We start from the raw sequence: 22,860 nt of genomic DNA, 5'->3' as shown, positions 1-22,860 counted from the left end.
TTTTTTAGGTTCCACATAGAAATGAAATCAAATGGTATCTGGTTTTCTCTGACTTATTTCACTTAACATAATGACTTCAAGCTCCATCAATGTTGTCACAAATGGCAAGATTTCATTCTTTTTTTATGGCTGGGTATATTCCACATTATATATATATATATATATATATATATATATATATATATATATTGCTCAGTTCACAGCCCATTGCAGAGTTCAAACTCACTAACATGACGTCATGACCTGAGCTGAGACCAAGAGTTGAATGCTTAACAGACTGAGCCACCCAGGTGCCCCTTTTTTAGTTTTCTGAGCAACCTCCATACTGTTTTCCATAGTTTCAGCAACAGTTTACATTTCTACCAACAGAGCATAAGGGGTTCTTTTTCCCTGCATCCACACCAACACTTATTTCTTGTCTTTTTGATAATCACCATTCCAACAGGTATAAGGCAATATCTCATTGTGATTTTGATTTGCAATTCCCTGATGATTAGTGATATTGAGAATCTTTTTATGTGCCTATTGACCATCTGAATGTCTTCCTTGGTAATGTCTATGCAGATCCTCTGCCCATTTTATAATCAGATTGTTTTTTCCTGTTATTGTGTTGTAGGAGTTCGTTATATATTTTGGATATCAACCACTTACTAGATATATGATTTGCAAATATCTTCTCCCATTCAGGAGGTTGCAGTTTTAATTTTTGATGGTTTCCTTTGTTGTGCAGAAACTTTTTTGTCTGATGTAGTCTGATTTATTCATTTTTGCTTTGTTGCCATTGCCTGTGTGCTCAAATTTTTAAAAATTCACCAAGAGTGATGTCAAGGAGCTTACTGTCTGTGTTTTCTTCCAGTAGTTTTATGATTTCTGGTCTTATATTCAAGTTTTTAATCCATTTTGAGTTAATTTTTGTGTATTATGTAATATAGTGGTCAAATTTCATTATTTTACATGTCCAGTTTTCCCAGCACTATGCATAAAAGAGACTATCCTTTCCTCATTCCATATTCCTGCCTCTTTTGTCATAATCTAATTGACCACATGTGCATGAGTTTATTTCTGAGTTCTCTATTCTGTTCTAGTGCTGTACATGCCTGTTTTTGCACCAATACTATATTGTTTTGATAAGTACAGCTTTATAATACAGTTTGAAATGGGGGAGCATGATGCCTCTACTTTTGCTCTTCTTTTTCTCAAGATGCTTTGGCAATTCAGGATAATTCATGGTTCCATACCAATTTTAGGACTGTTTGTTCTATTTCTGTAAAAAATCCCACTGGAATTATCACAGGGATTGCATTACATTTGCAGATGGCTTTGGGTAATATAGACATTTTAACAATATTAATTCCTCCAATCCATGCGCACAAAATATCTTGTCATTTATTTGTGTCTTCAGTTTGTTTCATCAATGTCTTGTAGTTTTCATTGTACAGTTTTTTTGTGTCCTTGGTTAAATTTATTCATAGGTATTTTATTACTTTGATGCAATTGTAAATGGAATTGTTTTCTTAATTTCTCTTTCTGATAGTTGTTTGTGTATAAAATGTAATAAATTTTTGTATAGTGATTTTTTATTCTACAGGTATTAAATTTGTTTATCAGTTCTAACAATTTTTGATGGAGTCTTTAGAGTTTTCTATATATAAAATCGTTTTCTTCACAAATAGTGATCATTTTACTTTTTCCTTTCCAATATGGATGATTTTTACATCTTTTTCTTGCCTATTGTTATGGCTAGGACTTCTGATACTATGTTGAATGAAAGTAGTGAAAGTGGGCATTCCTGTCGTGTTCCTAATCTTAGAGAAAAAGCTTTCAGCTTTTCACCATTGAATATGATATTAGCTGTGGGCTTAACATACATGGCATTTATTATATTGAGGCACATTTACTCCGTCCATGCTTTGTTGAGTGTTTTTATCATATATGGATGTTGCATTTTGTCAAATGATTTTTCTGCATCTATTGAGATTATATGATTTTTATTTTTCTTTTTGTTAAATGTATATCACATTAATTGATTTGCAGGTGTTGAATAATCTTTGCATCCCTGGACTAAATCCCACTTAATCATGGTGTATGATATGTTTAATGTATTGTTGAATTGGTTTGCTAATATTTTATTGAGGAATTTTTCATTTATGTTCATCAGGGATACTGGCCTGTAAATTTGTGTGTGTGTTTGTGTGTGTGTCTGTGTGGTGTCCATTTTTTGTTTGTTTGTTTTTAGTATCAGGATAATGTTAGCTACAAAAAATGAGTTTGGAAGCATTTCCTCCTCTTCAATATTTTTGGAAAAGTTTGATAAATGTAGATATTAAATCTTTGAATGTTAGAATTCAGTAAAGTCATCTGGTCCTGGACTTTTGTTTGTTAAGAAGTTTTTGATTACTGATTCAATCTTTTTGTTGGTAATCAGTCTATTGAGATTTTCTATTTCTTCGTGATTCAGTCTTAGAAGATTGTATTTCTAGAAATTTATGTATTTCTTCTAGGCTGTCCATTTATTGGTGTATAATTGTTCATAGTAGTCTTTTAGGATCTTTTGTATATCTTTGGTATCAGTTGTAATTTCCCTGCTTTTATTTCTCATTTTATGTACTTGAACCCTGTCTCTTTTTTTCTTAGTGAATCTAGCTAAAGGTTTATCAGTTTTGTCTTTTTAAACAACCACGTCTTAGTTTCATTGATTTTTTTTTAGAAAAGCTCAGGTTTATTTTCTGTAGTAGCAAACATTTAAGCTGCAAACAAAACAAGGGGACCCTGAGTGCCCAAGGGTCAGTACTGGCAGATGATTAGGCAGGATCCCAACCTCAAGTGTCAGCTACTCCAAGAATCACTGCCCTAGTAAGCACACACAGCCTAGGCAGGGACACAAGGTTAGACCTTAGCCCCCTTTCGTCAGCATAGGCTTAGTGGTAAACAGGGGCCCTGGAGCGCTGCATGGCCCACATCAGCAGGGAAAGCTGGTCAAGAAAGTTGATGATGGAAGCTCAGAGAAGACGAGGACCTTCAGTCCCCAATGGACCACCAGGATGCTGCTGCTCAGTGTGAGATGCTTCTCAACAGCCCCTCTGTGGGGTTGGGCGTCAGGGACCAGGAACCCACAGGTGATCTCTGCCTCCAAGCCAGAGGGGAAAGGCATGCAGAGGGTAAATGTGTGTGTATGGTTTCTGGCCTTCCAGCCATGGAAAGGGTGGCTCTGCCTGGCCCAGGACATGCTATTGTCTCATGCCTTGTGGAACTCTCCAGGCCACTGTAGCAGCCACCCTGGCCTTCCTGGCCCATGTCAGAACTGCCTACCCTGCTCCCTGCACTTGGCATCCTGTTGATCTTTTCTATTAATTTATTAGTTTCTCTTTCATTTATTTCCACTGTGATATTTATTATTTATTTTCTTCTAATAATTTTGGGCTTTGTTTCTTCCTTTTTTTCTAGTTCCCTTTCATGTAGATTATTTTATTTTATTATTTATTTATTTATTTATTTATTTTGTTTCTTGAGGCCGGCCTATATCACTATAAATTTCCCTCTTGGAAGTCTTTTGCTGTGTCCAAAGATTTTCCTATGTTGTAGCTTTATTTTCCTTTGTCTCATGGTATTTCTTTTCTTTTTTTTTCCCTTTGATATCTTTGTTAACCGATTGGCTGTTCAGTAGCATGTTGTTTAATCTCCACCTATTTGTGATTTTTCCAGTTTTATTTTTGTGTTTGATTTCCAGTTTCATAACATTGTGTTCTTGAAAAATGCCTGATATGATTTAAATTTTCTAAGATTTACTGAGACTTGTTTTGTGGCCTAATACATGATCTATTTTGGAGAATGTTCCATGTGAACTTAAGGGGAATATTAATTCTGCTTGTTTTGGATAGAAATTTCTGCATATATCTATTCAGTGATCTGGTCTAATGTGTCATTGAAGGCCAATATTTCCTTACTGATTTTCTGTCTGGATGATCTAACTATTGATGTAAGTGGAATATAAAAGTCCTTTACTATTATTGTATTGCCATTGATTTCCCCCTTTATGTCTGTTAATATTTTCTTTATATATATCTACACACACACATATGTAGAGATAAATGTGTTTCTATATTGGGTACATACATATTTGCAAATGTTATATCTTCTTGCTGGATTGACTGTTTATCATCATCTGTGTTTTATATTAGTCTTTGTTTTAAAGTCTATTTTCCCATGGGGTGCCTGGGTGGCTCATTAGGTTAAGCGTCTGACTTTGGCTCAGGTCATGATCTTACGGTTCATGAGTTCAAGCCCCACGTCAGGCTCTTTGCTGATAGCTTGGATACTGGAGCCACCTTTATATTCTGGGTCTCCCTCTCTCTCTCTGCCCCTCCCCCAATCATGCTCGTTTGCTCACTCTCTCTTTCTCTCTCTCTCTCAAAAATAAACATTAAAAAAATTAAAGTCTGTTTTCCCTGATATAATTATAGCTACCTCAGTTTGCTTTTTTTGTGTTTTCATTTGCATGAAAAATCATTTTCCATCCCTTCATTTTCAGTTTTTGTGTGTCCTTAAATCTGAGATCAGTCTCTTGTAGCAGCATATAGATGTGTCTTCTTTTTTGTTTTTTCAGCAACTCTATGTTTTTTTATTAGAGCATTTAGCCCATTTAAATTTAAAATAATTATAGATAGGTATGTACTTATTGTCATTTTGTTCATTGTTCTCTGTCTATTTGTAGGTCGTCCCTGTTCCTTTCTTAGTCTCTTGCTTTTTTTCCCTTGTGCTTTGATGCCTTTCTTTGGGGGCTGCATTTAGATTCCATTCCATTTAGATTTCCATTTTCTTTTGTGTATCTACTATAGACTCTTGCTTTCTGATTACCATGAGGCTTATATGTATCAGTCTGTCTCAATAGATATATTATAGATAAATAAATAGATAGGTAGATAGATAGGTAGGTACAGACTGTATGTATATAGTTATAGATAGATAGATAGATAGATACAGACTGGTATGTATATACTTAAGTGGGTAGAAAGTTAAATTTGAACACATTGTACCATTTTTACTTCCTTCTTAGATATTTTATGTTTTTGATGTCACATTTTACACTTTTTACTTTCTGTGTTCCTTAACAAATTGTCATAGTTATAGTTATGTTTACTACTTTTGTCTTTTAACATTTATGTTAATTTTGAGACTAGCCTACTACCTTTACTATATATTTACCTTCACCAGTGAGATTTTTACTTTTATTTGTTTTCTTGTTAGTAAGTAGTGGCCTTTTATTTTCAACTTCAAAATTCCCTTTAACATTTCCTGTAAAACAAGTTAGTGGTGGTGAACTCTATTAGTTTTTTGTTGTCTGGAAAACTCTTTGTCTCCTTCAATTATGAGTGATATTCTTACTAGATAGTAAGAAACACAAAGATAGAGTACTCTTGGTTGGAAGTTTTTTGTCTCCCCCAGTACTTTGATAAATCCCTTTGGGCTTGCAAAGTTTTTGCTAAAAATCTGCTGATGGTCCTATGGGGATTCCCTTGTTTTCCACTTGTATCTTTAAAATTCTCTCTTTCTCTTTAACTTTTGACTTTATTTATAATGCACCCTAGTATGGATATCTTTGTGTTAATCTTATTTGTAACTCTCTGTGCTTCCTGTATTTGGATGTCTGTTTCCTTCCCCAGGTTAAGAAAGTTTTCAGCCTAGGGGCGCCTGGGTGGCGCAGTCGGTTAAGCGTCTGACTTCAGCCAGGTCACGATCTCGTGGTCCGTGAGTTCGAGCCCCGCATCAGGCTCTGGGCTGATGGCTCAGAGCCTGGAGCCTGTTTCCGATTCTGTGTCTCCCTCTCTCTCTGCCCCTCCCCCGTTCATGCTCTGTCTCTCTCTGTCCCAAAAATAAATAAACGTTGAAAGAAAGTTTTCAGCCTTTTTTTCTTCAAATAAGTTTTCTGTCTCTCTTCTCTCCTTGTGGGACCCTTATACTGTGAATGTTGTTATGCTTGGTGTTGTCCAATAGGTCCCTCAAGCTATCTTTACTTTTTAACATTCTTTTTTCTTTTTGTTGCTCTGTCTGTGTGAATTCCACTGTACTGTCTTCCAGGTCATTCATCCTTTCTCCTGCTTTGCTAGGCTGCTGCTGAACCCCTCTAGTGTATTTTTTCAGTTTAGTTATTGTATTATTCGGCTCATGACTTCTGTCTGGTATTTTTAAATATTTTCTGTCACTTTGTTGAAGTTCTTTCTGTGTGCATCCATTATTCTCCCAGAGATCAGTGAGCATCTTTATGACCATTACTTTGGACTCTTATCTCTGTTTCATTAAGTTTTGTGTGTGTATCGGGAAAGTGTTTATCTTGTTCTTTCCTTTGGAACATATTCCTCTGTTTCCTCATTTTTCTGTATTGTCTGTGTTTGTTTCCATATATTAGGCTGAACAGTTATCTCTCCCAGTCTTAATCAAGTGCTCACAAGAAGACTGGGGGAGTGTTTCAATCTGCTGTCTGTGCAGTGCCCTGAGGGGTAGCAGACTGCGAAGAACATTCTCTCTGATTGCTTCAGTTCCATGGGTCGCAGAAACACTAGTACCCTTGGCAACCAGAGTCAGGCATTCAAGGAGCATTCCTTGTTTGAACTGTATGTACCAACTGGCTTTGGCAGAATCATTGGAGAGCACCAGGCTGACAGCACACTTGCCTGCTGGTTTTAGCAAAGGAAGATCATGGAGGAGCACAGGGGAAGGGCAAGTGGTGCTAGTAATGTAGAGGTACGGTACAAAAAATGGTACCCGTCAGCACCAGTGTTAACAAGGTGGAATTTGGGGAGCCTGGGTGGCTGAGTCAGTTAAGTGGCCGACTTCAGCTCAGGTCATGATCTCACGGTTGGTGAGTTCAAGGCCTGCATCAGGCTCTGTGCTGACAACTCAGAGCCTGGAGCCTGCTTTGGATTCTGTGTCTGTGTCTCCCCTCTCTCTGCCTCTCCACTGCTCATCCTCTATCACTCTCTCAAAAATAAATAAACATTTAAAAATTAAACTATAAAACAAGATAAAATGAGAATGAAAAAATGATGCCCACTGGCACCTCTATTCTTGGAGACAGTTCCAACAGGACTCTGCTCCTTTGGCAGATCCTTTAAGATTAGTCAACAAATCTCCTTCACATATGATACAAACACTTTTCAACCCATTGCTTTTGTTCCATGTCCTTGGGTGAATTAGTCTGTGCATGAGCTCTTTCAAAGCAGAGTCTCTGTTTTCTATAGCCCTTTAAGTCTCCTGGATGTAAGCTCCATTGGTTTTCAAAGCCAGTTTTGGGTATCTTCTCTCCAGTGCAGGTCCCAAGGGTTAGAATGCCTGATGTAGGAATCAAACTCCTTGTTCTACAGGGATACACTCCATATTTGTGATATCCTTCCTGCTTACGGGTCACCACACCAGAGGTAGAGTTTTTGGTGAAACCACGTCCCTTATTCTGCTACTCATCTTGATGTGGCTTTTTTATCCTTTGGTGTGAAGGAGCTGTTCAGCTACTTTTCAGGTCTTTTTCATAAAGAATTGTTCTCTATGTAGTTGTACATTGGTGTGTCCATGGAAGTTGGAGAGTTCAGTCTTTCTATACCACCATCTTGAATTGCCTTCTTATTTTTATTGGCCAAAACGATAATCACAATTTTTAATTGAGAAAAATAATTATAGAATTAGTACAGTATGATCCCTTAAAAATATACATAGGAAGGAGCGCCTGTGTGGCTCAGTCGGTTAAGCATCCGACTTCGACTCAGGTCATGATCTCATTGTTTGTGTGTTCCATCCTCCCTCTGGGCTCTGTGCTCAGACCCTGGAGCCTGCTTCGAATTCTGTCACTCCCTCTCTCTGTTCCTCTCCTGCTTTCATGCTCAATCTCTCTCTCTTTCAAAAATAAACAAACATTATATATATATATATATATACACACATAGGAAAATCCTGCAAGACATATAACAAGACATTACTAGTAATGGTCTCTAAATGGTTTTTATTGAGGCATCTGGGTAGCTGAGTCAGTTAAGCGGCCAAAATCGAGTCAGGTCATTATCTGACCTTTCAGAGTTAGAGCTCTGCATTGGGTTCTGTGCTGACATCTCAGAGTCTGGAGCCTGTTTCAAATTCTATGTCTCCCTCTCTCTCTCTGCCCTTCCCCTACTCGTGCTTGCTCTCTCTCTCTCTCTCTCAAAAATAAACATTAAAAAATTTAAATGGTTGGGGCACCTAGGTGGTTGAGTCGGTTAGGTGCCTGACTTTGGCCTGGGTCATGATCTCATGGTTCGTGAGTTCGAGCCTCACATCATGCTCTGTGCTGACAGCTCAGAGCCTGGAGCCTGCTTCCGATTCTGTGTCTCCCTTTCTCTCTGCCCCTCCCCCATTCTCTCTCTCTCTCTCTCTCTCTCTCTCTCTCAAAAATAAATAAACATTAAAAATTTAAAAAAATTAAATGGTTTTTATTATGGTTGCTATTTATTCTTTTTTCTTTTCCCTTTTTCTTGTTTCTATGTTAAGATACTTCTGTCTTGAAAATGCATTCTTTCTGTAATAATATAAAATGAACACAACAAACTTCATTTTAGAAGAATAATGTAGTTACCAAGGTAACAATAATTCCAAAAGCATGGAATGCCACTTTGTATGACTATGTGGAAGTTGGATACTTTTCTCAAGCCTCAGTTTACTCACTGGAGAGTGTTATGCTAAGTGAATAAGTCATACAGAGAAAGACAGATACCATATGTTTTCACTCTTATGTGCATCCTGAGAAACTTAACAGAAGAGCATGGGGGAGGGGAAGGGGAAAAAAAGTTACAGAGAAGGAAGGAAGAAAAAACCATGAGAGACTCTTAACAACTGAGAATAAATGGAGGAGCCAAGATGGCTGAGCAGTATGGAAGCTTTTTGTGTGTCTCACACCCATGAAATACAGTCAGACCAACTAAACCATCCTACACACCTAGAAAACTAAATGGAGGATTAACACAATAATCTGCACAACTTGAACCACAGAATTCAGCAGGTATGCGGTGCAGAGAGGGGAATTTGGGGAGCGAGAAGCCGCAAAAGGTAGGGAACAGCTTTTGTGGGTGGAGAGAGGACGGAGACTGGGTGGGGGGAGAATACGGGAGAATACCCTCCCCAAAAGCAGCTGGAGAGAAAGTAGAAAATTGGAAACAGCCACAGGGACTAAACTAAAAAGGGAGAAAGGAGAAAGGAGAAGGTTTAAATTCCATTATGACTGTAAACAAGGGAAGCACAAAGGCTGCAACTCCGCAGCTCTATACCTGGCGGGAAGGGTGAATCTCGAGGAACAGAGTGGGGTCTGGGAGGTTCTTGGGCCACACAGGGAAAAGTGGTTCCACTGTTGGAAGGACATTTGCTAGAGACTGTTGAAGCCACCTGGTCCTAGCAGACCCCAGAAGGTGTCCACATTCACTGCTGCTGGGGCAAGGTCGTTAAGGGTGAAGCCTTGTGCCAGATGTGTTGTAATTTTCCATAATCCCTGAAACACTGATGCTACACTGTCTCATGAACTTTTTCTGGTGCAGTCTGGCACCTGGCCGCAGTCTTGGGGCCCTGGCAACAACAGGGTCCAGTGGGCATTCCTGGGTGCCGCCGATATTCCGCCATTGCTCATTTGGCCATTGCTCAGTGAGCCCCTCCTGCAGAGGGGCAGAGTTTCTGAAGCGGCAGTCCTTTGGAAGTAAGGGGCCAGGGAAAACAGCTGTATCTGAGACAAAACTCAGGAGAGAGGTACTGCCTGGGGCCTGGTCATGGAGAGTGAAAAAGCGGGTAGTGGACGAGAGCTGAAGACAGAGGACGGGTTCGCGATGCTGATCTGGGAGAACAGACTGGGTAGCTGGGTGGCACCATTTTTACTGATCCTGCTCATGTGCATACGCACCTATAAGCCCCACAAAATCTATCCCAGGAGGCCAGCAGCAACATCTAGTGGAGAGCGGAGCTGTTACAGTTAGCCCCACCCAACTACACCAAATTTGCTCTTCAAGAACACAAGCCTCACTGTTGGCTTAATATATGGACTATAAAGAGCCACATAGACTGACTTCTAGGGGAAAACAAAATAATTTAAGTCCTACTTCAATCTGTTTCTTTTTTCTTTTTCTCTTTCACAATTATTTTCTTTTTCTTGAATACAGAAAGAGAAAAAAATTCATTTTTATTTTCATTATTAAAATATCTTTCTTTAATTTTTATTACTATACTTTTTACTGTTGTGTAAATTTTTTCAAATTCTACTTTACTTCCACCATTTTATTTTAGTCTACTTAAGTTTATTCACCTTTTCAAATTTTCAATTTCCTTTTGTTCTTTCTTTTTCTTTTTTTCTCTTTTTCATTTCTTTTTTTTCTTGAATGCAGAAAGAGAAAAACTTGATTTTTCCTTTCAATTTCTATTAAAAACATTTTTATTTAATTTTTATTACTATATTTTTTGCTTTTATGTAAGTTTTTTCAAATTCTATTTTACTTCCATCATTTTATTTTAGTCTACTACAGTATATTCATTCTTTCAAATATTCAGATGATTTCTTTTTCTTTTTTTCCTTTTTTAAAAATATTTTTTCTCTTTTTCATTTCTTTTTTCTTAAATACAGAAAACGAAAAAAATCATATTTATTATTAATTTTTATTAAAAATATTTTTCTTTAATTTTTCCACTATATTTTTTTATTTTTGTGTATATTTTTTCAAATTCTATTTTCCCCCGTCATCTCATTTTAGTCTACTTAAGTGTATTCATTTTTTCAAATTCTCAAATGATTTCCTTTTTTTTCTCCCCCTCTTTGTTTTCCTCTAATCTGTCAAACCATTTTCAACACCCACCAAAACACACTAAGGATCTAGCATCATCTATTTATCTGTGCATGTATGTGTGTGCGTTTTTAATTTTTAATTTTAATTTTTTTAATTTCAATTTTTCTACCTCATTAATCCCTTTCCTCCCTTTAAAATGACAAAATGAGGAAATTCACCCCTAAAGAAAGAGAATGAAGAAACGACAGCCAGGGATTTAACCAACACAGTTACAAGCAAAATGTCTGAATGCTAATTTGGGTTTAAATTTTTAAAAAATAAAAAATTAAATTAAATTAAAATAAAATAAAATATTCAAAAAAATTTTAAAAAGAAAAAAAAAAAGAAAACAAAGGTCCCAGCTGGAGACCTGCATGTGAGAACAAATATACTAAAATGTATGATTGCTTAACATTGTGTTTGTTTCCAGTACATTACACAGAGGTCTTCTCTATGAGGACTCCAGGGAAAATTTTCTCTCTGGTCTCAGGAACAGTTGAAAGCAATTGCGGAATGAATTTGTTTTTACATTATGAACAATGTGGATTTTGCAATAAAGCCTGTTTCCGGTTTTTATATTTAAAAAAAAAAGTGAATAGAAGGCAAAGCCTAACAATCACACTGGCCTAAATTCCCTCAATTTTTATTCTGTCAAATCAGAGAAAGATATAATTCTCAACATGTTAAGAGGTACTGGTCTAGTTAGTCCTGTCTTTATTATGCATTGTTATCTAAGTAGAATATGCCTGCATAACATTTCCATTAAATTATTTGTAAAATTCCAGACTTCCACTCGGTGTACTATGATCAATAGGTTAATGAAAGAACATTCACAATTGTTTACTGATACTGCCAAAAAAACAAAGATAAATAGGCATACTAAAATTTATAATCATGCTTTGTTTTATGGGCTCTACATTTATATGATAGTATCAATAAATATCCCTCTGTAGGTATAATAATATCCAGAAAAAAGATTCATTAGAAAAAGGTTTTTAAAACATCCTCATTGACAGAAAATGAGACACGTATAAGTGAAAACTAATTTTATTAGAAAAATAATTGCACAGAATTCCTGTAATTGGATGGCTTTAAAAGTTACCACAGTTTCAATTACTCAAGGATTGTGATGGAATTTCACCTTGTGAAAATGCAGGAAGTTAATGAAGTTACTTATTTCTTTTAAATGGTGGCTAGCATGAATAAAAGTATTACTATGTTATTTAAATCTAATTTAAAAACATAATTTACATGAAGAAAATTGCTCTACTTCTTAATCAGAGTTACTGTGGTGGAACTGCTTTAATAAAAGTTTCTTTTTTAATATATAATTTAGCTTTCCTATTAGAAAATGAATTCTTCAATCTCCAAATTACAAACTGCCTCACACTTTTAATTTTTTTCTCTCATATTGAAGGTTGCATGAGATGGAGTGAAAAGGATGCCTCCCGATAACCTCAATGCTTTTAGTTTGCATTTCTCTCCTGCACAATTGTCAAACTTGTATCATGCTCATCCCTGATTCAAAACCATTACTATACAGTGAGACAGTGCCAAAAGAGGTGGAACTGAACATGTTCTAGGCTGCTACTCTTCCCATGGCTTCCCATTCATCAGAGGGCACCCAGCCTACCTCAGCTTCTTCCTACAAATGAAATTCCTTTCTCATCAGCAAGGAGAAGCCAAGCAGAGTCAACAAGATATGCAACTTCAGGGAAAAGAAAGAAGATATGCAAACTAAACAGTCTTCATAGGTGTCATTGAATCACATCAATTGTTGATACCAATCCCTGACAGGATGAAATTGCATGCATTACTAGAATCAAAAATTACAATTCCACAAATCATTTTAGATCATAGGATCAAATGGCTGAAGGGTACCACAGAGACCATTTTGTGTTCCTTTTTAATTTTGTCATTGAGGAAACTGAGACTCAGGAAAGAAAAGTGACTTGTCCAAATTCACATGTCCCATAATTGTCTCACCCAGAGCCAGAATCCAGGTCACTTAATTTCCATCCCAGTACGTTTTCCACATCACCAATCTGGTTACAATAAAGCAGAGTGCTTCAGTGTAAACATTTCATCAGTGCATTTATCCTTAACCCCTTTTCAGTTCCTCAAAAATATCATTTACCTGTTACTTTTCAATGCATATTTACATTTGAATGTATTTTATAATATAAAACTTTTTCCCTGAATCTTTTTTTTTCCTATTAGCTACTACCAACCTAAGTTTTGCCAGCCTTACAGCTCCTATGTTCCCATATGTTACAGTCACCTTATCCATATAAGGCTAAATTGTTTGAATACCCCACAGGACTGACCAAACTCATAAAATTCAACGACTAGTGTCAAAATTCATAGTGAGCTCTCCGTGGATATTCTTAAAAGAAACAAAAGATGACACAGTAATTCAGTTAATTAAAAATACACTTGTAATGAGTTTGAAAGAAAAATAAGCATTTTTAGACATGAGAATGGTAAAATATAGATGCTATAGGACTGTATGCAAAATTATTTACTCCATTAAATACGACATCTTAATTCCGGCTAATGGATAAGGATACTTTTAAAAAGGTAAGGAAACTGGACGTTAATTGGTAAATTCTGCCTCACCAAAGTAGGGCACTGCTTAGAGGATTCTATGCACCATCTTGATTTTACATATTGTGTTAATGAGTATATAAAAGGCCCATTTAAATTTTCATTTAGGTGTTTTATTTAGGATGAAAATTAGATTGTGTGTGATAAACTGTCATTGAATTATACTTACACATAAATCATCAAGATATAAAATTTTAAATACTCTTATCAGATAATGTAAGCTGAATAGTAAAAATAATGATACAATGAGAATTATCAGTTGCCCTGAATTATGCATTAAATATATCGAAACTACCATATAACACTAAGATGATTACATTTCCACTTTTTCTGCTTATTTCCTATTCCCTATCTCTATCTATAATATTTACTTTTTAAGGTGTCTGCCTATCCCATGACTCCATTTCCTATAATCTCACAATAAGGGTGGGTGCCAGCTGGTATATGTGTACCATGTACCTGATACCACAACTACCTCTGAGTCCAAGATGACTGGACATGTAGAAATATTTAATGTAAGCTGGGCTGATTTTTCTTATGGACCCTCCCCTAATCCATCACTGATCAATGAGAGTGAACATTTACCTCAAGGTGTGCCAAACAGGTTTTTCTCAGTATTTTGGGCTTGTAATGAAGGGATGTGGCTAAGCCTCAGCTGTTTGGGTAAATGGAGAACACAGAAAATCAGAAACTGCAAGGAGGCTATGTTTTTGTAGTTATCCATGAGGCCAAAACTGTCCTTTCTACTTGGGTTTCCTCGAGATACTGTGTTTCTCACAATAAATTCCCCTTTTTCACTTACACTAGTCCTAGTGTACCTCTGTTACTTATAACTACATATATTATAGATAAGACCTTTTTTTCTCTTTTTCCTTTACTTCCTCTCTTTTTCTTACAAATATGCAAACACACATATACATACACTTACACATTCACACATGTACATATCAATTTAAATTATAAATAAAGAATTTTAGAATTCCATATGTTGAGCGACTTTGTGTCCCTATCCTTTGCCACATTATAACTTTATTCTTTGCATCAGCTAGAATGTCTCTTAGGGATCTATAAATATAACAGTAAGTGAGTATTGGGGATCACCTGCCCCCAAAGGATTGAAATATATTATCCAACTTCCCCTCTCTTCACTAGCTTCTCACTTAATAAAGAATTATACTTCCTGATTTAGTGTTGCTCATAAATTTAATAAAAAATATATGTATTTATTGAAATGAATATCATCCAGTTCCAATTTAAAGATCAAATAGATACCTTGAACCTATATCTTCTTCGTTATTATAAGCGGCAATGTTGCTGTCCATCTTTAGGCTAATATGTAAACAAAACATCCTTATTCAGCTATATAATTAAAAAGATGGAAGTAATATGCTGTGTTACAATCTGCATGACATGGAGACTTGCTGGGTTGGCTTATTTGTTTTTTATTACCGCAGCAATTGCTTTGTAAATGATCAAATCAATATATTGTTCAATCAGCAAGAGTGGCTGAAATATAGGGCCAACTATGTTGTCATCCATGAGTATTGTTGTTGGTTTTTCCAGTGTTGTAGATTTAACTTCTGTATTTCATCATATATAATTTGAAGATATTTAACATAATATTATCTCAGAACACAATTAACTTAAAATATGGGAAAAATCCAAGGTTTTACCCCCCAAAAAAGCTAAATAGTATCCATTTTGACTTTAAAAGTATAGAGGCTATAAAAGAGAAGTGTCAGTCAATTCATAGGGGACAAAAGGACTAAAAAACCACAGTCAGTCTCACTATCTACTTTCATATTTGATTTGGCATCAAATAGTTACTGAGTTACTGTGAATAATCTACAGATGTATATTTTTTTATATTTATTTATTTATTTATTTATTTAATATATGAAATTTATTGTCAAATTGGTTTCCATACAACACCCAGTGCTCATCCCAAAAGATGCCCTCTTCAATACCCATCACCCACCCTCCCCTACCTCCCACCCCCCATCAACCCTCAGTTTGTTCTCAGTTTTTAAGAGTCTCTTATGCTTTGGCTCTCTCCCACTCTAACCCCCCCTTTTTTTTGCTACCCCTCCCCCATGGGTTTCTGCTAAGTTTCTCAGGATCCACATAAGAGTGAAAGCATATGGTATCTGTGTTTCTCTGTATGGCTTATTTCACTTAGCATCACACTCTCCAGTTCCATCCATGTTGCTACAAAGGGCCATATTTCATTCTTTCTCATTGCCAGGTAGTATTGCATTGTGTATATAAACCACAATTTCTTTATCCATTCATCAGTTGGACATTTTAGGCTCTTTCCATAATTTGGCTATTATTGAGAGTGTTGCTATAAACATTGGGGTACAAGTGCCCTGATGCATCAGTACTCCTGTATCCCTTGGGTAAATTGTTAGCAGTGCTATTGCTGGGTCATAGGGTAGGTCTATTTTTAATTTTTTGAGGAACCTCCACACTGTTTTCCAGAGTGGCTGCACCAGTTTGCATTCCTACCAACAGTGCAAGAAGGTTCCCATTTGTCCACATCTCTCCAGCATCTATAGTCTCCTGATTTGTTAATTTTGGCCACTCTGACTGGCATGAGGTGATATCTGAGTGTTGTTTTGATTTGTATTTCCCTGATGAGGAGCGATGTTGAGCATCTTTTCATGGGCTTGTTGGCCATCTGGATGTCTTCTTTAGAGAAGTGTTTATTCATGTTTTCTGCCCATTTCTTCACTGGATTATTTGTTTTTCGGGTATGGAGTTTGGTGAGCTCTTTATAGATTTTGGATACTAGCCCTTTGTCCAATATGTCATTTGCAAATACCTTTTCCCATTCCGTTGTTTGCCTTTTAGTTTTGTTTATTTTTCCTTTGCTCTACAGATGTATATTGTAAGCTGGCTATGTGGGAAATTCTGTGTTGGGCTATGTGACAGATGCTAAATGTAAAAGATGTAGTTAGTACTTGTCCAAAAGGAGTTTAGAATTAGCGAAACTCTAGAAAGACATATTCAAATTAAACAATGTGAGGAAAATTTGCTAAGTGCCAAACTATCTGCCGAGATGTTTGGTATAATATAAGTCCTAAAAGGGAAAAGATCGTTACAGGCTCAAACAAGCAGGAACAACTTCTAGGTGAGGTATAACTTGAGTCCACCCATTCATTCAACAAATCATTACTGTGCCAAGTATTGTGTTTAACTCTGGAATTGAACTTGAAGGAACAAATAATAATTGTACTGGCATAAGGGAAAATGAATAGCATTCCTAAGAGTAAACAGTAGAAACAAAGGTACAGACAAAGGGAAATACAAATTATAACTTAGGAACATTGAATAGATTAACTTGTTTCTTAAAGGAAATCATGAGATATATTTTTAAAAAGTTGTTTAAGGCTAGATATAGAAGATCTTGGAAGCTAGGTGTAGGAGTTTGAACTCCAACTTTAAAGGAAGTGAGAAGTCACTTGAATGGCAATGATAAGCAAAATTGTGAGTAAAAAAGACACATAGTAATCCCCCCTTGTCCATAGTTTTGCATCCTGCAGTGTCAGTTACCTGCAGTCCACTGCAGTCCAGAAGCAGAGGATTCCCTTTCTGACATATCATATTGCCAGGTCACTAGTAACCTAACACTAAATCACAATGCCTATGTCATTTAGCTCACTTCATCTCATAACAGGCATTTTATCATCTCACATCATCATAAGAAGGGTGACTACACTATAATGAGATATTTTGAGAGGGAGACCACATTCACATATCTTTTAATACAGTATATTGTTATAATTACTCTATTTGGTTATTATTATTTTTAATTTGGACAAGTTAAATAATAATAACAATAATGTATTTTCCCAACCAGGAAAATGTGTCTTTTCTAATAAGTTTAGACTCTCAAGATATTGGAAAACCAAAAGAAAATGTGGCAATAAACTTAATAAACAGTAGGAACTAGACTGAAACACTTAACATTTTTTCTATCCTTTCTCTATCTAGTCTACATGACCCTGTTTCCGAGAAAACTCTTAGGGCATCACTATAGAAAAACACTTAATTCTCTTAGCCTGTAATGTGGGATAAGAAAAAAAAATAAACAAACACTGAGTTGCCTTAAAGTGACTAGAATAAAATTTACTCTACTTTTAGTAAACATTTTAGAGTGTTTACTCTGCAAGGTACTACTCTGTATTGAAAGGAAGGAGGATAGAGGCATACAAACATGACAAAGGCACAGCCTCTTCTCTCAGAGGAGCTTTTGATAAGGTAGAGATGATCATCTATACATAAGACAAACTACATAGGATTAGAAGAGAGGTAAAGGCAGTTCTGAAAGTTGTGAATCAAAATCCCTGTAACGTGTGGAACGATCACTTATAAACCCTGTTCCCGTGACAAGTTCCAGTCAGTACCAGTTGGCAAGCCATGTAAAATTGTAATCATCTTATCAGTTTAAAAAATTATTTAGAGGCTGTACTTTGCATTTTAAACACAACATTTATTTCTAAATCAACTACAGCTTGAATAAAAATGTAAATGAAGCATTTATTTTAAAACAATTTTGCATGCTGTCATGATTCAAAGCATCAGACATAGTCTTGAAAGTGAAAAAAAACTTCTTAACTCACATTTTACAACTCTAATATTTCAAGCAAAAAGTTGGATAAATGTAAGAAAGAAAGAAAATTCAGTAACGTTTTGGCGGGAACATTTGGCACTCTTCCATGACTTGCCTGCTGCAAGAGCCAGAATCTGATTCAGGAGGAACTAAAAACTTCTCCATGCTGCTCTGGTGGCCCAGAGATTCTGGCTTTGGACAGCACCATCTGGACTAGTGTGAACAACAAAGTCAAACCTTCCTCGTGCATTTGCCTGGCTGGGCAAATCAACTTGAGAGCAAGGGTACAGGCTGCGTCTTGGGCTCTATCAGCTTTCTTCTTTCTGGTGTGGATAGCTCCAAAGCGCACCAGCTATCTGGAAGAGAATAAGGCAGCTTTTCCTTTTACCATATATTGTAGTCCAATTACAAGTTACTATTCATCCAGGTTTTGGGCAACTATAGTTACTCAGCTTCCTGTATCATTTTCTCTGTCAATCAATGGTTTTCTTTGCATATAAATCCTAACAAGTGTTTTCTTCATCAATCCCTCATTAGAGGTTTCTCCTGACTGTTTTGTAAATAAGAGTAAATGTGGCTAGTGAGCCTGAGCTAAGTTCCACGGACTGTATTGTATCCCAAATCTTATTTATCATTTCAGTCTGTCAGTTATTTTAGTCATGCCTGCTTTTCTGTTTCACCACCCTTGGCAAAATTTAAAGTTCTGAGATCACTGCAATAGATTTTGAAGAGGTTCTAAACCTATATAGTAATCTATGTCTTCATGTCTCCAAGAAAATCTAAAGGCCATTTCTATTGCCACTGTTGTTTTGTCTTGTTTTGTTTTATTTGGACTGAAGTGTTTCCACCTAAAATCAAGCTGAGAGAGAAACACATACTATTGATAGTGTTGCCTGCCCAGCGCAATGGATATCTGCTGATGCTGTTTCCTTATACAATAAAATAACATGTTCTGTTTTTTACCCCTCAACTTAATAGGTAAATACAGATCTATTTTTAGATAAAGCAAAGGTTGTGTTGACGATCAGAAGTGGCATCAGGTAACCTGCCAACTTGAATCAATTTCCCAAACACCTGTGCAAATTTCTTATATTTTGATATTTCAAATGTGGACTAGTTCAGCTAGTTTACAGGTCTTCCAAAATGACCTATTCATAAGCATTTTCAAGTCTTCAAATTGTCAGCATTTAGAACAGAGAAAGTTCTAAGAGGATTTCTGCCTTCAGCTTATAAGCCTGGATTGTCAAAAGTAAAATAAAAAGGCTGCCAGTTGGTTTTTTAGGTGAACAGACTTTCCAAAAAGTTGACCTTTTATTTTTAACCTTATTCATTTTTTTATTCTACACTGGGCAACAATTCTCTAGTCAGTACACATATAGCTTTAGTAAATAACCATGAAAATTTGGGAATAATGCCACTTTATAGTAATGAAGTTCATAGGAATCAATATACAGACAAAAGTAACCCACTCTGAGTACAGGTTTGTAGATAGGTTACATATATGGAAATGTCCAAGACTAAATAAGGTCACTAGTCCAAGAGGTGCTCTCAAGGTTAGAATAGAAATGAAAGCAGCTATAATATAATAAATTGTGCTGCAATTTCTCTGGAGAATGTGCCTACAGTATATGGTAGTTTTCTGTGTGGAGTCAATAAAAAGCAGAATTGGATAGAAATAAATTGCTTATTTTAACTAACTCTATCCAGGAAAATGGGGAATATATATTGCAATAATGATACTGATAATTATGGAATAATAAACATTATCATTTATTGATGTCTAAATGACTTAATATATGTGAAGCACGTAGAACAGTGCCCAGCACAAGTATTTATTGTCAGCTATAATTATTTTAATGTTTTAATAGTATAATAAAGCACTCTACTAAGCAATGTACAAATTTAAACCAAATCTAGAGCTAGTCCACAATCCCACCACTGTCCTACAAACCTTCTACTCTACCCCTGCCACAAACACAAATACCTCTAAAAACTGTTCTTTCCACCATTCCTTTAATTGCACAAGCCAGGACTAGGCACAGTTTTGGATAATACCATCTTCTTCATTCTCCAAATCTCATCCTTCAAAAATGTTTATTAATTTCATTTCACTTTGTTAATATATTTGGTACTTATTAACTTCTCTGTACCTCCAGTGACACCATACTGGTCTAAGCCAGTATTTTCTCTTCCTAGACTACTGCAGATAGCCTCTTAACTGTCTCCTTGTGTACCCCATTTCCCCTGCTTAGGCAGATTTTACATAGAACAGCTAGGGTGATCTCTTCAAAACCCAAATCTGATCACTATTATTTTTTTCAATGGCTTTCTATTGTTCTTACCCTACTACTAACAAAACTGTCAACTAGACTTGTAAAGCCCTGCTTAGTGTGTCTTCTGCCTACCTTGCCAAATCCATATCACATCACTGCAGTCTTGCTCCTATGCTTAGCTACACTGGCTTTCTTCCCCTTCAGAAAAAAAAATGTATTTTAAATGAGGACTTGATCTAAAAAGTCAAGTATGTCATCCCAGAGAAAATGAGGTTTGGACTGAGAAGCTTGATCATAGGTCAGTGTTAAACTGATGGCAAATCAGAGGGTGGGGGGTTGGGGTGGGATGAGTGAATGAGAAGTAATTTGGGAAAAAAGAGATCATTCCATGAAAAGGGAACAAGTGGCCTGAGCAAAGTCCCAGAGAAGAAATGAACTTCATATGTTCTAGAAAAGAAAGAGGGTGACATAAGTGAAATGAGCAAGCAGGAAAATAATACAAGTTGAGACCAATACAGGGAGGTGAGGGTTAAGGTACATTGAGGCTGTAGACCACAATAAGGAATTTGAAAGTGATAATAAATAAATGATTGAAATTATTAGACCTTTTTTTTTGTAAACTACAATTTGATTCTTACTTCAAATTTCAAAAAATGAGTTTCACCCTTGTTTTAGGCAAATATAAGTTTGTGTTTTTCACTAAGTCATCAGTGAAGTCTATTGGACCTGGCTTGGCAGCTGGTAGCCAAGGAGATGCCAGGGTGCAGAGAAAGGAATATGTTATTGATGGGACCTCAGGTGCACTGGCACAACTGCAAAAGACAAGAATTTTGTACGCATTGTCTGCCACAAGCCAACTCTCCTTTTGGAATCCAATAACTATTACCTAACAGTTGAGAGAACAGAACCAACAGTTTGCCAAGATTAACCAGTTGAAAAATGCACCTTTAAATTGCTTTTGAAAAATAAAGTCAATTGGGGAGCAACTTGGGAACAAAGAGAAATAAATTACACATTTGCCATTCCACAATGATATAATTAAACATATGCATAGGGGCTGAAGATTAGCAACTGTAGAACAGAAAAAAGAAAACACCTTCCAAAGCTTCAAATAAAGATAAATGGACTTAGGAGCATTCAGATTTGTTGATTTTCAAGGAATCTCAGGGAAGGAAACAGGACAAAGGAAAATATTTCTTTACAAGATTGCCTGAAAAGAATCCCAGCATTTTCCAAAAAGAACTTTTTCCAACAAAAGCCTGATAGAATTTCAAACTACCCATATATGTAGTCATCAAGAAAGACAATTATGTATTCCATATTTTAAAATTTGAGGAATCAAGACACTGTATTGTTATGTAGCATTATGAAAGTCACTCTTAAAAAAACATGACATGGAACTGAGGTTTCTTCATATTTTGTCTACTCTTAGGTTACCATAATCATGGGAAATTCCTTGAGAGCAGGGGTCCTATCTTTTGCCATTAGAACCATAGAACTTGTCATATAGTATCTGCTCAATAAATATTTGTTAAATGAGTGAACAAACCACTCTTTGCCTGGCCCAGAAGTGCCATTTTCTCTTCATTCATTGTCTGGAGTTTCTTCCCAGTACAAATAGAGAGCAATATAGAACTTGCTAACATCAGTGTCTTGGAAACTGAATATATACTAATGTGGTGAATTGTATTGTCCCAGTTAAGCTTTAGAAAATGTGTCTTTTTAGACATTTGTTTGCGTAAAACCCTTGGATTTTGTTAATGTTAGTTTTTTTTCTTATTTTATTTAACATGAAATTTATTGTCAAATTGGCTTCCATACAACACCCAATGCTCATCCCAACAGGTGCCTACCTCAGTGCCCATCACCTGCTTTCCCGTCCCTCCCACCCCCCCATCAACCTTCAGTTTATTCTCAGTGTTTTTTTATTTTATTTATTTTATTTTTTTTAATTTACATCCAAATTAGCATATAGTGCAACAATTATTTCAGGAGTAGATTCCTTAGTGCCACTTACCCATTTAGCCCATCACCCCCCACAACCCCTGCAGTAACCCTCAGTTTATTCTCCATATTTCTGAGTCTCTTCTGTTTTGTCCTCCTCCCTGTTTTTATATTATTTTGTTTCCCTTCCCTTATGTTCATCTGTTTTGTCTCTTAAAGTCCTCGTATGAGTGAAGTCATATGATTTTTCTTTCTCTGACTAATTTCACTTAGCATAATACCCTCCAGTTCCATCCATGTAGTTGCAAATGGCAAGTTTTCATTCTTTTTGATTGCCGAGTAATACTCCATTATATATATATATATATATATATATATATATACCACATTTTCTTTATCCATTCATCTAGAGATGGACATTTGGGCTCTTTCCATACTTTGGCTATTGTTGATAGTGCTGCTATAAACATGGGGTACATGTGTCCCTGGGAAACACCACAACTGTACCCCATGGATAAAGAGCTAATAGTGCAATTGCTGGGTCATAGGGTAGTTCTGTTTTTAGTTTTTTGAGGAACCTCCATACTGTTTTCCAGAGTGGCTGCAC

Source organism: Prionailurus bengalensis, chromosome X (genome assembly GCF_016509475.1).
Source record: "Prionailurus bengalensis isolate Pbe53 chromosome X, Fcat_Pben_1.1_paternal_pri, whole genome shotgun sequence".
Classification (NCBI taxonomy): domain Eukaryota; kingdom Metazoa; phylum Chordata; class Mammalia; order Carnivora; family Felidae; genus Prionailurus; species Prionailurus bengalensis.
The sequence above is the reverse complement of the archived record's forward strand: the minus strand, read 5'-3'. Positions refer to the sequence as shown.